The sequence below is a fragment of the Puma concolor genome, chromosome F2, assembly GCF_028749965.1.
Source record: "Puma concolor isolate L17-30 chromosome F2, mPumCon1.1.hap2, whole genome shotgun sequence".
NCBI classification, from domain to species: domain Eukaryota; kingdom Metazoa; phylum Chordata; class Mammalia; order Carnivora; family Felidae; genus Puma; species Puma concolor.
In genome coordinates, this window is record NC_141684.1 from 13,075,973 (window position 1) to 13,092,962 (window position 16,990).

At 41.9% G+C, this 16,990-nt stretch overlaps 1 long non-coding RNA gene across 34 annotated transcripts in view; it reads right to left on the bottom strand.

Annotated features, from left to right (window-relative positions):
* Positions 1-239: 239 nt before the first annotated feature.
* LOC147571837 (uncharacterized) overlaps positions 240-16,990 on the bottom strand; it is a 372,786-nt gene continuing 356,035 nt past the window's right edge. For 33 of the 34 annotated variants that reach the window (XR_015246968.1, XR_015246995.1, XR_015246998.1 and 30 more), the window contains one exon: positions 240-2,050. This is a non-coding gene — a long non-coding RNA (uncharacterized LOC147571837). The remainder of the gene's footprint in view (positions 2,051-16,990) is intronic. The other variant, XR_015246973.1, reaches the window with a different exon arrangement.

Here is a 16,990-nt window from a genome sequence, read left to right on the forward strand (position 1 = left end):
GCGAAAGCACAGACTCTGTGGTTCAATTCTGCTTTTGTTATTCACCACCTGGATAAGACATCGCCTTGCCAAGCCTCAGGTTCCCCAATGCCTATTTCTTACAGTCGTCATGGAGAGCGACATAACCTATATGTAAAGCACTTACACAGTTGCACATTTTATGAGCTTATTAAGTGTAGGCGTTGATCACTAAGGAATACATATTTTTTGAAATACGAAAAAATGGTGGGTACAAGTCATACAAGCAAAAAAGCATTATGCCATTTAACCTTGCACTTAAGGTTTCACCAGCAGGGGAGGGATATGAACACCTAAGACACAGGAAAAGTGAGAGCGTACTCTATGCAAATGCTAAATTATGTAGATCAGACCATTAAATGAAGACATTAGAAATGGAAAATGGGATATGGGGCAGTTGTGGGGAGGGATACATTTCCGAGGAGGCAGGGCAAGCTGAGGATCTGATTCTGGTCAGTTCCTCTTTTGCTGAGTGCGTCCTCCAAGTCAGCCACTGTGGAGAAGGCGTTGAGCAAGGCAGAATGTCCGCCTCTTCAGAAAACTCATAGTCTAGAAGGCAGGGACATCAGTAAAGAGATCCTTGTAAGATATTTGGTGCCTTCAGAGATCGAAGCAAACATTTAATCAACAGCTATTCATCGAGCACCTACTATGTGCCAAGCATTATAGAAGATGCTAGAAACCACTGCTCTCAAAGAGTTCAGTGAGTAGTGCCGGAGAAGGATAATAAACAGGACAATGTAACAAATGCTAAGATGAACGGAGTCTTTTTTTTTAATATTTATTTATTTTTTAGAGAAAGAGAGAGAGGTGGGGTGGGGGGAGCAGACAGCGAGGGAGACACAGAATCCAAAGCAGGCACCAGGCTCTGAGCTGTCAGCACAGAGCCTGATGTGGGGCTCGAACTCACTAACCGTGAGATCATGACCTGAGTCAAAGTCGGACGCTTAAGCGACTGAGCCCAGGTGCCCAGGTGCCCCCACAGAGAGTTTTTTTTTCAAAGAGATTCCATGACATGGGAGAGATGTGCGGTTTAGGAAGTCAAGGAAGATTTTGTGTGATAGGTCACATCTTAGCTGAAACCATGGTAGCCAAGCCAAAGGTTAACACAGGGGAGTTCTAGTCAAAGGAATATCTCAAGCACAGGGTGCTATGACAGCCCAGAGAAAAAATGACATAAGTGACAGACTGCAGTCTGGAGGGTTTAGACAGGTTCATCAAGGCCAGGTGATGGAGAGTTCAAAACCACAAACAACAGGAAACAGGGTGCCTTTCTAAAATTTGCAGGGAGCAATGACTTCGTGCAAACTCCATCTACGGACAGCCTTGTGTTTCCTTCTGAGGAAGTGTGAATCAAGGTGAGCTCAACACCCAGGTAGGAGGTGACCTTGACATCAGAGGTTGAATTCACCTGGAGCCATCCTTCCAACGATGATGTCCTTAAATGCCAGTGACCCTCCCCAGGCTAGAAGCCCACTGTAGCTCACTCTAAGCTCTGCAGAACCGCGTGATGCCTATAGAAACAATGAGTTTCATGCATCATAGAGTATTGAAGAGAATGAGAGAGAAAAGAGAACTGTCGAAACAAACAAAACCACACTGGGACTCAACTGGGGTCCTCGGAGAGGGCATGCTCTGCGAGGGAGGGGCCAGTAGAAGCAGAGCGGAGCCAGGAACATCACAGGAGCAGTAATCGATCCCCAGCCCAGTGGCACAACGGTCGGACTCCACTATTCTGGCGCAGGGCCAATTTGGACCAGTTTCTTCAGCTTGTTGACCCCCGTTTCACACCTGTGGAGTAATGATGATAGCCTCGATTTCACAGGGCTGCGGCATGGACAAAGTGAGACCATCCTTATGAAAGAAGCAGTATCCACCTGTTAGCTTCTTTGACGATCATTATTCGAACAGAGTGTCACTGTGAAGGCTTGGCCTCCAGAGTCCAAGCGTGGGTTCAAATCCCGGTCTTGCGATGACTAGCTGTGTGGTTGTAAGCACGTTACGTAACTTCTCCAGGTCTCCAATTCCTTGTCTGTAAAATGGGGGAAATAACACCAGCTACTTCGTAAAGGGTTTTAGGAGACACAAATGATTAATTCATTTAAGATGCTAACACAACGCAGGCATATAGTCAATTCTCAGCAAGTATCAGCTATTACTGTTATTGTAGCGGCTGTTGTTGTTATTGTAATAGTAACACCAGTACCATTTCTGGACTCTATGACCTTGATTTTTAGAACATGCCGATGGGGGTAGAAAAGTACCATATGAACGTAAATGGCATTTAATTAGCTCCTCAAAGCCACTTCCTGTATGTTATGCTTTTCTCTTTTTTTAAACGTTTACTTATTTATTTTTAAAGACAGAGATAGTGGAGGAGGGGCAGAGAGGGAGAGAAAGAATCCCAAGCAGACTCTGTCCTGTCGGCACAGAGCCCAACATGGGGCTCGATCTCACCAACTGTGAGATCATGACCCGAGCTGAGATCAAGAGTCAGACACTTAACTAAGTCCCCCAGCTGCCCCATATTTTATGCTTTTCAAATATAATAGCAAACTTGCAGCATTATTTGCATATGAAATATGAGAAAAGAAAAAACTTAGAAAAGTTACATAAATTTCTCAGGATCACACTCCAGAAGAGTCTATGCAAGGAGTGGTCTCAAAGCTCCTGGTGCTAAATTCAGGGCTTTTCCTGATAAGCTGAGCTATCTCTCTGTACTGGGTATGCTGTGCTTTAAAAACAGTAATTTTGATGGGGCACCTGACTGGCTCAGTCGGTTGGGCATCTGACTTCGGCTCAGGTCATGATCTCACAGCTCGTGAGCTCGAGCCTCGCGTCGGGCTCTGTGCTGACAGCTCAGAGCCTGAGGCCTGCTTCGGATTCTGTTTCCCTCACTCTCTCTACCCCTCCTCCACTCATGCTCTGTCTCTCTGTGCCTCAAAAATAAATAAACATTTTAAAAAAATAAATAAAAATAAAAACAATAATTTTGAGGGATGCCTGGTTGGTTCAGTCAGTTAAGCTTCTGACTCTTGGTTTCAGCTCAGGTCGTGATTTCACAGTTTGTGAGCTCAAGCCCCATGTTGGGCTTTGTGGGGACAGAGTGGAGCCTACTTGGGATTCTCTCTCTCTCTCTCTCTCTCTCTGTCTCTCTCTCTCTCTCCCCCTCCCTCCCTCTCAAAACAAATAAATAAACTTTTTTTTTAAAGAAGAATTTTGGGGCATCTCACCAGGATTTACCTTTAGGTTGAGCTAAAATCAAACTGTGTGGGGTTAGCGAGTCTTGTTGTTCCTTTAAAATGCTTTTGTTTTCTCTGGGATTACCTTTCAGATTTCTCCTCCAAGAAGAAATTTTCAATTAACCATTAGCTTATGTTGCAAACATTTGTTTTTAAATGCACTCATTCATTCTTGTAGGTGATTAAGGATGATGGGTATATAAATATACAAGTACATAAATGACAAGCCAAACCATGTACATATGGTAATTTAATTTTGAGATGAGTACCGTGTTTATGCACTTCTATCAGGCCGCCTACTTTTGATGAATGTGCAATTTCTTACCCACCATTTTATCACTGCCAACATTTAAGTAAATATCCAAAGTGCGGTGCTAGAGAAAGCCATCTATGCCATACAAATAATTTGCAGCTGAGGAAAATAAGCAGTGGGCCCTTTCTAGATTCTAAATCTGGTAAATTAGTTGCTCCCTGCTATACATGCAGCATGTTTAGCAGGTGTCCAGTGATTTGAACCATGCCCCTGGGGGCAGTGACATTGATCGTAGATGCGCTCATACATTTCAGAGAAAGTCCAACCATGTGTCTGAAAATTGCCAAGAATATCTCAGAAGCTGGCACAGATGAAACAACTTGAGAGTTATTTAAATAAAGAGGAGACCAAACCCAGATCAGTGAGATTAGCCATGGATGAAAGAAGAGGAAGAGCATTCCAGAAAGTAGGAATCAGATGAAAACTAGGATGGTTCTGTGCAAAGACCTATGGGAAGTTGTGTTGGTGAGGACAAAATAGCAGAGAGGAGACAGAGGTGGGCAAAGGCCAGGTTGTGGAGGGTCTTATGTGCCACACAGAGGGATGGGACTTTACCCGGAGGCCATGGGAAAGTTTAAGTAAGAAGTGGCCTGGCCAGGTGTGCACTTCAGGTAGATCATGCCAGTGAAAACGTGCCTTATTCCCACAGAAGGCTGGAACTCCCAGCATTCTTTGCTATTCATTCACTGTTGAGTGTGGTCTGAGGCTTAGAGAGCATTTCCAGGAAGCCAGAGACCTTCTGGGTTGCCAAAATCAACACCTAAAATCATCCCTGACTGTGAGTAAAGTTGAAATGTTAGTAGGTTTCATAGGGCTCACTGCTGAGGGATGGGAAGCCTTCAGATATGATGCAAAACCAGAATTGAGACCCGGGGTGGCCACACACTCTCCTAGGGTTTTTTGGCACCTCTCAGGGTATTGGCTAGATCTGAGCTATTGTACAACTGTGGGTTTTGCAAACCTGACCTCATGAGTTCCTTTCCACACCTCACCCTGCAAATTCACCCCTCTATGAAACTCTGGGGTCTCAGGGTTTAAAGTAAAATTGAAAGTTCAAAAAAAAACCACAAAAGACCCCTGCTGTCATCTCCTCCCCAAACTTCTCCTGCCTAACTATACCCTCTTCCTATATTACACATCAATTTCACAGATGTTGGGTTGACTCAGGTTCCGGATGTTGTACTGAAAGGACACTGGGCTTAGAGTCCAGGCACTTGGTTTCAGTTCTGGTTCTGCAGCTTGGTTTCTTTATTTTATTTTATTTTTTTAATTTTTATTTAGTTTTGAGAGACAGAGAGACAGAGAGAATGGGTAGGGGAGGGGCAGAGAGAGAGGGAGACACAGAATCCGAAGCGGGCTTCAGGCTCTGAACTGTCAGCACAGAGCCTAATACGGGGCTCAGACTCATGAACCGTGAGATCATGACCCGAGCCGAAGTCGGACGCTTAACCTACTGAGCCACCCAGAGGCCTCTGGTTCTGCAGCTTTCTGACCATCTGACCTGTCCATCCATTTAATATTTTTAGCCTCAACTTGCCCATCGGAAAAATAGGAAATTAGCTAGATGTTGCCTGAAGGAACTTTAAACTCTCTAATAGTCTGTGATGACCAGAACATCCTATTACTTGTCATTGGCCCAGATGCTGAAAAGTGATAAAATGAAACAAGCCACGATCCCCATCATCATGGTTCAGCCATGATGTTCAAAATAGGCAGGTATCCAAATGATGTCATGGGGAGATACTGACTGACATGGAAAACTCTTCAGCTCTATTGTCAAGTGAGAAAAGAGGCTACAGAGAAGTATAACATGATATCTATTTTTGTAAAATAAATGTATGCATAGAAAAAATATCCAAAGGACAATCTCAATGGTCATCTCTGGTCATGAAATTTTCTTTGGTTAGTTTGTTTTGATTTTTTTTTTTTTTTACAAAGAATGTGCCTTATATTGAAGTAATAAATCTTATAAAATAGTGAGAGTTATTTTCTGGTCCATCATTATGGATCATTAACCATTCTTATGGGGAATTAGTGAAGACTTCACAGATAGTATGACATTTAATCTAAAATGTGATCATCAAATAAGAGTAATTTATTTCTTACCAACCTCTCTACCCATCCATCGTCCCATTCTTTTCTCCTAAATAGATCGTGTGGTTTCTTAGAGTTAGCATGACTTCCCCCACTAAAGCACACACTATTTGAAGGCAAAATGCAATTCTTCTGGTTCTACCATATCCTCTCTAAAATAGCAAGCATTTGTCCCTCATGATATACAGAGTAAATAAACTTGAGCTTATGATGAGGGTTTTGTTGAAGGTAGGCGTGTGATTAACACCCAACTCTGTGGGCACTTGTGCAAAAATCTGCGGTCTCCGATTTCTCAGTCTTCCAAATCTAAGGTCATGAGTTCACTTCCTGCATCTCTTAGCTTCATTGTCTCGTTTTGTGGCTCAAACCCAAATCCCAACAAAGTGTGGCAGTCACTGTACTGGAGAAGCTGAGTAGAGATAGAGGAATAAACTAGCAAAGCACAAGGGACCAAAGATGTGGATGGATGGTCCTATTCTATGCAGAAGCAAGGAGTCATTAGGAGAGGGCAGAGAGATGGAAGGGATGGAGGGAGAAGAGAGAAAGGAAGAAATTTCACTTCTTGGATCTACACGAAAACAAGATGAAATGAGTCTTGGGAAAAGAATAGTCGTCAGCTTCACTGCAACTCACTACCATCTATCTACATGCCAACAATGCTCAAGTGTGTGTCTCTGGCCTAGACCCATCTCATAAATTCCAGATTAGTATATTCAGCTCTGTGCTTGATATGTCCACTTGGATGCTTAACCAAACTCTCCAGCTCAGCATGTCCCAAACGGAGTTCTTGATCCTTCCTCCCCAAACGTAGGCTATCTTGGAGCTTCTCCGTCTCAGTGGATACCAGTCTCATCTTTCTGGTTGCTTAGGCCAGACTCTAAAAATAGGAGTCAGCTGTGCTGTTCCCCTTTCAATTTGTCAGGAAATACTCTTGATTCTGTCTTCAAAAGGTATCAGAATCCAATCGTTCTTCACCAACACCACCACTACCAGTCTGGTCCAAGCCATCATCATCTTTTGTCTGCATTACTGCAATAACCTCCTGACTTCCCCCCACCTTCTCTTATAACCCCTGTAGTCTCTTCTAAGCACAGCAGCTAAGTATCCTCTTAAGACATTTATGCCTCCCTCCTGACAAAAATGTTGCATTGGCTCCCCATTTCAATCAAATAAAACTCGAAGTTTTTTGTAGACAGTGGTCTACCAGACCCAATGTGATCTGGCCCAATGTGATTACTTCTCCTGCCTCATCTCACTCAGTTTTTGCCCCATGATTTTCCTTACCACTCCTTCTACACAATTATCCACTGACTGATTACTATTCGTTGTGGTGTGGATACAGTTTATCTCACTGTTGAGTAATATATATAGCTAATATTTGAAATCCCATATTGCATAACCATTAATAAATTATGTCTGCATATCGTATTTCATTGAATCCTCATAATAGTGTTGCGGACTAAGTATTCCTTTTCCTATTTTACATACAATATATCTGTCTTCAGAGAGGTTAAACAACTTATTGAGGGTCACATGGTTGGTAATTTGTGTGCTCGTATTCAAATACAGGTCTACTTGACTCTAATGGGGAAAAGGAGGACTACATGTGGATTGATTTCTATTAAATTCAGATCCTTACATTAATAATCTCATTTAATTCCTCTTAATCTATCATTTTCCCTCCTTCTATTATGTCCTACTCCATTAGGCAAGGTTCTGTACATAGCAAATGATCACAGAATGTTGATGAGCATCATCATCATCACCATGTCATTGCAAATTCTATTTTGAGTCTTTGCTTCAGTCGTCATGGGTCATGTTCTATTTATTTCTTCATTCATGCACTAAATAAAGAGACTTGTGGGCAGCAAGGCTGGAGAGTTAAATTCAGTTGGGCAGTAATTGTTTGCGTTTCTTTTTCTACTTTCTAAAAATTGTTCTCACTATCTGCTCTGGAGCCATTCCCAAAGGAATTCTTGGTTCCTTGAGTTCCTACCTAATTCCCTTCCCGCCAGCCATGCAGTTATTCAACGTGCCAATTGTCTGTTCCCAAGTGGCCTCTTTGTTCTCTTTGGTAAACATCAGTATGATCTAACCATTCCCTAAATGGTCCACCTATATCCTTGAATATAATCCTTTTTTTTTCCCTTTGCAGAAACTGTTCAGAGCTTGGCCAGTTATCTAGCCAAAAGTGCTTGTTTGGCACCTAATACAGGACAATCTTTGATTTAGGAATTGGGACTAGACAGAGATAGGACACTTGGTCCTGTATGGTTCATCAATGGAGAGAGATAAGAAGTGAGGTCGTTGTGGTCTGTTCCTGGGTTATAAATCTGAGCTGCAAGTTACCTAAGACATTGGTCAATCTCCATTTCACAGATATTAAAACTGAGTCCCAGATTTTTTGAAAGCACTTTCCAGTTTTTTATACCAATTATTTTTATCCCAACAGGTTTTAAATTTCTTAAAGATTGTGTATCCATTTTTTAAAATACTACATTAAGCAATTTTAATGTTTCACAGCCTTGTTAATTGAAGATGCCAATTAGAGCTTCTAATTAGCATGAGGTTGTGTTGCTACACTAAATTGATTTCATTTCAGCAAAATTAGAAAACTTTGACATTTTGCTGATCCTATGCACTAATCAGAAAGCTAAACATAGTTTTTTCCATTGTAATCTCCACTGTGTGTGTGTGTGTGTGTGTGTGTGTGTGTGTGTGTATGCCTGGGGATTCAAGAAGTACAGTTTAAGAAAACTTGATAGGGTGGGAGAATAAGAATGCCAATGTCAAGACCAGAGCCCTGAGTTTTGTAGTGTACTCATATCTTTTCATACATCATTCATTCAACAACCATTCCCTGAGCCCAGCTCTGCATTGGCCATTCTTATATATAGTGTGACACAAAATGCTGCAGAAGCCTTCAAGAAGAAAGCTGGGACATATGGTCTTATGAGCAGAAAACCATTCAAAGCAGTTGGACCAAGTGGAGGCACAATGAGCAGAGAGCGGAGGGATGGGGGAGGTAGGGAGGGATCGAATTTTTAAAGAATTTACATAGCATCCTAAGGAATTTGAACTGTATTTCATAAGCAGTAAGTGGCCAAGGAAGGCTCTGAATGAGGAAAATGACATGGTCAGTTCATATTTTCTAGAAGCAGCAATGTGGAATGTATTAACATGGGAGAAGAGATCAGAGTAAGGAGACCAAATCAGAGTCTATCATGGTAATCTAAGCAAGAATGTATGAGAGCAAAAAACAGTGGGAAGGGAGAAGTAAAAGGGAATTGATATGAAAAATACTCAGTGTATTAGGTTGCACTAGAGAAGCAGGGAGGAGGAGTCATAAATTGTTGTATATGTCCTATCAGTCAATTTAGCAGTCTCTTTCAGCCTCCTTTTTGAGCTCAGCATGTTCCACGGGACCCTCTCCAAATTGATGTCAGCTTGTTAGACCAGAAGTAGACACCCGACTCCAAATGGGTCAAAATTTCTTTTTTGGAAATCTTACAGTAAGTCATTGGAGCCTCCATTCACTGGAAAGTCTTGGAGATTAAGGTGGGCATCATAGAGACTCGAGGGCTAAAGGCCATATTGGGCTATGAACAAGCAGTTGAATGTAGTATCTTGGGTGGAGAATGCAGATGATTCATAAAGGAAGAGGGAAATAATGAAGGACCATGTCATCCCAGAGATGAGGCAGGAAGGAAGGATAGGGGAAAAGGACATGGGGACAGAGACAGAGACCTGCATAGTGCCTCATAGTGTCTGAATCATAAGAAAACAAATGGGAAATCATTCCTCCTCAGCAACAAGAAGACTTAGCCATCCCACCTGAAGAACATGTTGAATGGAGTGTGTACTCCACTCTAGAGCTGTTCCAGGACACAGAAGAAGAGAACCTGGGAAAGACCTTAGAAAGCATTGTGACCCTGCTACCATAAGACCAAACATGACATAAAGAAGCTGTGGCACATAAGTGCTTTAGAAATGTGACAAATCAAAGTATTTGCCTATTTTTAAAGAAAGAGAGCCTTTCACAGGAACAATTGGGTAACCACAGCCATTATATTTACATATTCATTTAGCAGTAGTAAATTGTAATGCCACATTTGGGGGATTCGGGGTTTTCTAAAGAATGTCTGTGGTGGGAGAGTCACAACAAGTCTCACTGAAGAAAAATAGAAATGATATGTGCTGGCCATTGTTCCAAGTGGACACAGAATCACAGGAATTGGCAAGACATTTCCCACCCTGGAGAAGCCTGCATCCCAGAGGACATGACCGTATAATGCTAAGTATTTTGGTGGAATGTTGAACAAGAAGCCCTAAGACTCAAAGTAGGGTCACTTGCATGAGCCAAGGAGAGATGGAGAAGTATTTTCCAAGGAGGAGGCAATTGAGTTTTACAGGAGAAGCAAATGTCAATTGGACAACCAAACTGGAAGAGTACATAGTGATGGAGTTACCACACATTTCCTCTCAGTGGTATTTCATACATATAGGCACTGATCTAAAACAAAACCCAAGCCTTGTGGAAGCAGGGTCTATTTTCTTTTAATTAACTCCCTGTTTGGGTCCAACCCCACTTCACATACCTGGTGGTACACTTTCATACGTTGGTAAACCCCATGTGAGCTTTGAAGTACAACAGATCTGCCCATAAGATCTGCCCACTAATGGGAAATTCTGACATTTCCTAAGTGTAACTTTGAGCGAGCTGCTTAATAGCCTTGTGCCTCAATGTTCTAAAACAGGGGCCACTACCTACTTTCACGGACGGCGTCAAGAAGCATACCATATAAAGTATGTAGAGTGCGCAACGCATTTCTGGTAATACAGAAAATACTTGAAACAAGTTAATTAAGAACAAGCTTATGCTTTAAATCCCATTATTCCACAAAATCACCTCAAAAATGTAAATACGTTGACAAATGTGATTCATTCATTTACTCCCTCTTTCTGAAAATATTACAGGAAGCTGAGAAAGGAATAATTTTACCTGTTACGTCTATTCAAACAAAAACACCTACCGCTCACACCTCACTAAAGCTCCCTCCCGGTGTTTATCCACCATACCTACAATTTTAAATGGCTTAAATTCTAGCATACATTTAATTATATCTCCTGCTTCTTTGGGGCTAACATTATTTACAGAAATTTTCTCTTTTGCTACATTTTCCCTTTTAATTATTGTTCAAAATTCTTTAGTACTGACATATCATAGTTTATTCAACTTGCTCTCTATTGTTAGATTTTTGAATTATTTGCAATCTTACGATGTTAACAATAATATTGTATTGCTTTCACTTATTCCATAAAGATTTATTGAGTGCGTACTACGTACGAAACACTACCCTCACTGTGGATTCAGGAAATTTGTTCTGGCAGAAATTCCACTTGCAAGGAATTTTCAGTCTAGTAGAGTACAGCTGGATCAGCAGGTAGATAAACACATGCAATCAGAGGAATTACATGGTAGCTACAAGAGGTGCTAAGTTACTCTTCTAGAACAAGTGACTCTATTTAGCTAAAATTCAGGATTAGTTCAAGCAAAACACAGGGAAACTAAATTGGAATCGTTAGGACAGATCACACAAGGTCCTGAACTCGGAATTAGAGATCCTAGAATACTTTCTGTGATTGATGGGTCACCGTGCACTGGGGCATCATGGAATAATGGTTAGGAGAGCACAGATCCAACAATAAGGTGTTGGTGAAATAAATCATGATATGTACAAATAATGGAATACCGTGAAACCATTAAATAAGTGGTAGAAGAATAAGTAATGGTTTGAAAATGATTTATAATGTTACTATACAGGGGCGCCTGGGTGGCTCAGTCAGTTCAGTGTCCGACTTCAGCTCAAGTCATGATCTCACAAACTGTGAGTTCAAGACCTGCATCGGGCTCTGTGCTGACAGCTCAGAGCCTGGAGCCTGCTTCAGATTCTGTGTCTCCCTCTCTCTCTGCTCCTCCCCTGCTCAAACTCTCTGTCTCTCTCTCCCTCTCTCTCTGAAAAATATATAAACGTTAAAAAAAATTAAAAAAATAATGTTACTATACAGAAAAGTAAGATTATAAAGCAATACATCGGTATGATCCCAATTTTGTATCAAAAACAAAATGTAGGGAAAAAGTGGGAAATATTTGCTTAGATTTCTTTGTGGTTATTTCAGAGTCTAGGAATTATGAGTGATTTCATTTTCTTCTTTGTGCTTTGCTTTCATTTTTGTTTTATTTTTTTTTCATTTTTAAATTAAGCACTCAATATATCCCTAATAATTCAGCATCTGGATTGTTTCCAATTTCTATACTGGAAGTAATGGTTTAATGTTCATCCTTGTACATAAATATATGTATAGATCTCTGTTAATTCATGTAAGTGGAATTTGGGAGTCAAGAGGTATGCTCACAGGATTATATATTACTTTGGTATTAAAATTTTTAACTTAAAAAAAAAAGCCACGATAGAAGCAGGCTATGTTTGAACGTGAATGCCACCATCCCTAGAACATAATCTCGAGCAAATTCTATTAGTTTCCTGTGCCTCGCTCTACTCTTTTAAAAAATTTTTTAACGTTTATTCATTTTTTGAGAGACAGAGAGGGACGGAGCATGAGTGGGGGAGGAGAAGAGAGAGAGGGAGACACAGAATCCAAAGCAGGCTCCAGGCTCTGAGCTGACAGCACAGAGCCTGACGCGGGGCTCGAACTCACAAACTGTGAGATCATGACCTAAGCCAAAGTGGACGCTCAAGGGACTGAGCCACCCAGGCGCCCCATCGTTCCACTCTTTTAAATGAGGATGTTAATTGTTCTTCCTCATGGGGTTGTTGTAAACACTGGATGCATTAACTCCCGTAAAGACTTACAATGGCGCCCAGCACATAGTGAGTGCTCAATACATTTTAAAAATCATGAATTTGTACCATTGATAATACAACGAAGGTTTTCTTATTTTGTTTTCCCTGATGCATTTTTTGTCATTTAATGTGTTCTATTACGACAGCATCTCGCTTAAGTAATTAATCCTTTACTGAACCAATCCCCCAATTAATCTTTTATTCTCACAATTTCTTCCTATTGCCCCTTTAAAAGACACTCTTTAAGGATAATACTCAGGTCGTGAGATCTGAACCTTTTGTTTTTATTGCTCTTGATATGAAAGCGTATTTGTAAATATTCTCTAAAGTACCCAACCCCTGGTCACAATATATTTTGGCATGGAAGTGAGTTAGTAGTTCTACAGTGTCAAAATCAATTTTGAAGGAACACGGGATCCCTAAAGGATTTCAAGCTTCCCTTTTCAAGGGAATATTACAGCCGGAACGAGCGTTCCTTCCCAACACTTCCCTCTGGGGCCTCACGGAGCTACCAGATGAAAGCAGACCACACAGGTCTTTTTCACAAAGTGGAAGGCACTCCCGTCAGAAGTAATTACTTATCACCCAAGGAAGTATCCCTTAATTTTTTTGGTTTTGTAGAACATAATCCTATCACGTGAAATACTCTGTTAAACAAAGCCTTACTTGCAAGATGAGACTCCTTCAGCATTCAGAAGCACTCCGTATGCTCTCAAAAGAGAGGAGTCCTTCTCAGAATTCTTTGCACTTCCCCCTACGTATCTGGAACTGATAGAAGAATCACAGTGACTCACCACAAGGAGCTGAGGACTGGAAGTCGGGGTAGCTAGATTTTAGACTTACTGCACTGCTAATTACCTGGATGACCTTGCACTCGTAGTTACAATGCAACTTCTCCCAACAACTTTCCATCCGTAGAAATGAGGCATAGAATCAGCTGATGTCCAAGGTTCGGTTTGGTCCAACACACCTTTCCTTTTTTTGTGGTTTCTTTCTAGACTTGGCTCAGCATCAGAAATGCAGAAATCAGTCATTAAATGTTACAATGGAACTCCCCTCAGCACTTAGAGGGAGAGGGCGAAATTCATGTGCTAATATCTTCTTCCTTAACACACAACCCGTGTTTATGAGGTACCTACCAGGTGCTGGTACTTTTACATCGTGGAAACACATTAGGAGCAAAATAGAAACAATCTCTGTCCTTTGAAGTTTACAGCACATCAGATAGTGACACAAGGGATGATAATTAAGTTTGATAGGTACGGCGACCTCAGGGGTAACCAGCTTTGAGAGGCTATGGTTCTAAAGCTGGACCAACAGTAGAGGAGACGCTGAGGTATCAGTTTCTTTAAACAACCTTCCCTAGCCGTTCCCAACACCCTTAGCTCAGGCTAAGGACACGTGCCTCCTTGGGGCTCTTACAGCAAGCACCCTGCGTTTACTGCCATCTGACCCATCAATACGTTGCATTGAAAATATCTGCACATATGTGTCTGCCCCACTAGACGGTACCATCCTCAAGAAGAAGGACCATTTCTATTTCATTTTGTGCCTCCACCTATGACCTCTACTTTAGCACACAGCACAGATCTTGACACCTAGTTAGCCCAGAAAAAACGTTTGTTGAATAGACACAGGGCCTAATCCGCTCCCAGTTTGAGAAGAGCAATGACTGATGGTGGAACTCAAGATATAATCAGAGTTCAATCAGCTCAAGAGTCAAGGTCCAACTCAGGCCAACCAAGTACTGTTATACTTAGAGGATACCCAAATACAGGCAATTCTTTGATTATCTCCATTCTCATGTAGAGTGTTCTTTTATGGCCATATATCTTTAATTTCCCCCCTTTGAAAAGCTCCCTTAGAGCACGGAAGCCTAAAGAGATGATGTTGGCCAAGCCCTTTGACCTCTCTGCAAGAAGGTGAACACACACACACGCGTACACACACACGCAGAAGATCCTGACATTCCTTGGGCTTTTTCTTTTCCATATTGAGATCTTATCAACAGGCGGTCCCTCTCATTTCAGGATATGTGTCTCTAATAAACTCAGTAGAAGGACAAAATAAACCAACGCACTCAAACACAACTCCAAGGCACCGGCAGCCTCTTGCTGTTGTCTAAAAGCAGACGAGCAGCATTGCAACCGACTTCTGCGGCACCTCTGTCGGGCAACCTTTTTCCAACTTGAATCAGAGGGGAAGACAGCTTCATGTCTAGGGGTCTGCAGGTTCGTTACCGGCTAACACCTCTGCTTCCTCCATCACCTGGCCCTGGTCTGTCTCTCCTCCTTTCATTTCTTTAGTTCCTCCTTGCTCTTGATAAGCTATGTCTCTGTTCTCCCCAAAAGCCCGGCTTTCTTCCACCTCCTTGCCTTTGCACCGAATGAACTCTGGCACCAATACTCCCCCACTTCCCAAACCATCTGCATGCCTTCAAGTCTCTCCCATTTTCAAGGTCCAACTCACAGAGCAAATGCTCCAAAATGTCTTTTCTCAATGCTTCAGCTTAATATAGCTTCTCCCTCCTCTGAGCTTTATATGGAACCCTCTATTTATATATATTCTTCTTATAACTTCCTGCCTGTTCTGGGAGTTCACGGACTGGCCTTATCTTCCCTGCTGGCTGCAAGTTCCCCGAAGGATGATTCATTGCCATGTTCCCAGCACCCAGCACGTGAAAGATGCTCAACACACTGGAGGCTACGGCATGGATTAGTAGGGCCCCATCTTGGATTTCTCGTTCTTCACAGTAATAGATGAATCTGGTGTTTGCAAGGAAACTCAATAGGCTTAGTTGCTAAAGAATGTCCCAAATTGTGTCCTTTGTTCTCTGTGGTCCGCCCCCACGTAGGCTGATTCTTGAGTGGAAAACATTCGATTCCAAGGGAACAGTGTGAGCAAAGGCACAGGGATGTGAACAGACATTGACTCTTCCGTAAACTGTCGTGTGACTTGAATGCAGAGTCTTTACTGGGAGAAGAGATACCACTGGAAAGATAGAGAAAGTTTCATGGTAGACACACTCACATGTCCCACGAAGGGGCTGGAACTTTATCCAGTGACAACTGAAGGGAGTCACCACAAGATGTTATGCATGTGTGGGGTTTTTAAAATTTTTTTAAAGTTTATTTATTCTGAGAGAGAGGGAGCGAGCATGAGCAGAAGAGGGGCAGAGAGAGAGGGCGAGAGACAGAATCCCAAGCAGGCTCCGCACTATCAGCACACAGCCCAAAGCGAGACTTGAACTGATGAACCATGAGATCATGACCTGAGCCAAAGTTGGATGCTTAACCCACTGAGCCACCCAGGTGGCCCTGCACGTGTGTTCCCGAAAGACGACCCTGGATATCATGTGAATAAGAGCCTAGAAAGGGACAAGGTGACAAGCTAAGAGAAAGTTCATTGTGATTCACTGATGGTACAGTTTCTTCTGACTTACCCCGGCATAGAACAGGAGAAAAGGCAAATCTGTACAGGATGCAAACACCTTTTCTGCAATTAAAAAAAATCTGCAAAACACAAATGAGCTAACTGTACACGGAAGCCTTCAAAAACCAAAGCGACACACACGTGTAAGCTACGCGTCCCCTCAGGCTGAGGGAAGAATGCAGCTTCCAATTAAGTCCTGTTTCGAGGCACATCATATTTATTCATTTTATTCGCACAGTGATTTACATCTATTTTTATATGAAACATCCATTGTTCCCCAGACCATGGGGAGGAGAAGAGTGCTCCAGAAGCCTGCAGAGTTGAGGGAGAGGAGCAAATCACAGATGGATAAATTCTAAAGTGTATTTTAAAGTAAAAGTCCAAGGGCGCGTGGGTGGCTCAGTCGGTTAAGCGCCCGACTTCAGCTCAGGTCATGATCTCACAGTCTGTGAGTTCGAGCCCCGCGTCAAGCTTTGTGCTGACAGTTCGTAGCCTGGAGCCTGCTTTGGATTCTGTCTCTCTCTCTCTCTCTCTGCCCCTCCCCTCCTCTTAAAAATAATTAAACATTAAAAAATATTAATAATAAAAGCCCAAAGAATTTTTGTTCCTTTTCGGCTCAAGTCTTCATGCTAATGTGTCTTTTGGGTAAATTTTCATGCATTTCTGTCCTGGGATTTGTGGCCAAACCCAAGGTAAATGACTAGTGTTTACTGAAGAAGTTATTCTCCTTCATCTTGGTTCCCTTTTTTCTTCCGTTTTGGATAATCTACTTTCCTGTGGCTGCCATTTTGAGAGTTCTAAAAATAATATGTAAAGAGAGCTGATCAGTGAAGAGAAATCTGAGGTGAAGAAGGAACTCAGAATTAGTACCTTGAATTATTGCAGTTCTTTCTTCTTGACTGAGAAAACTGAAGAATATTTGACTGATGAAGATCCATATGGCAGAAACTCTTGTCCAAAATTTACTATGAATTCTCTAGACTCCGTTTTCCCACCTAATAAGTGGGTTGACAATAATACCATCT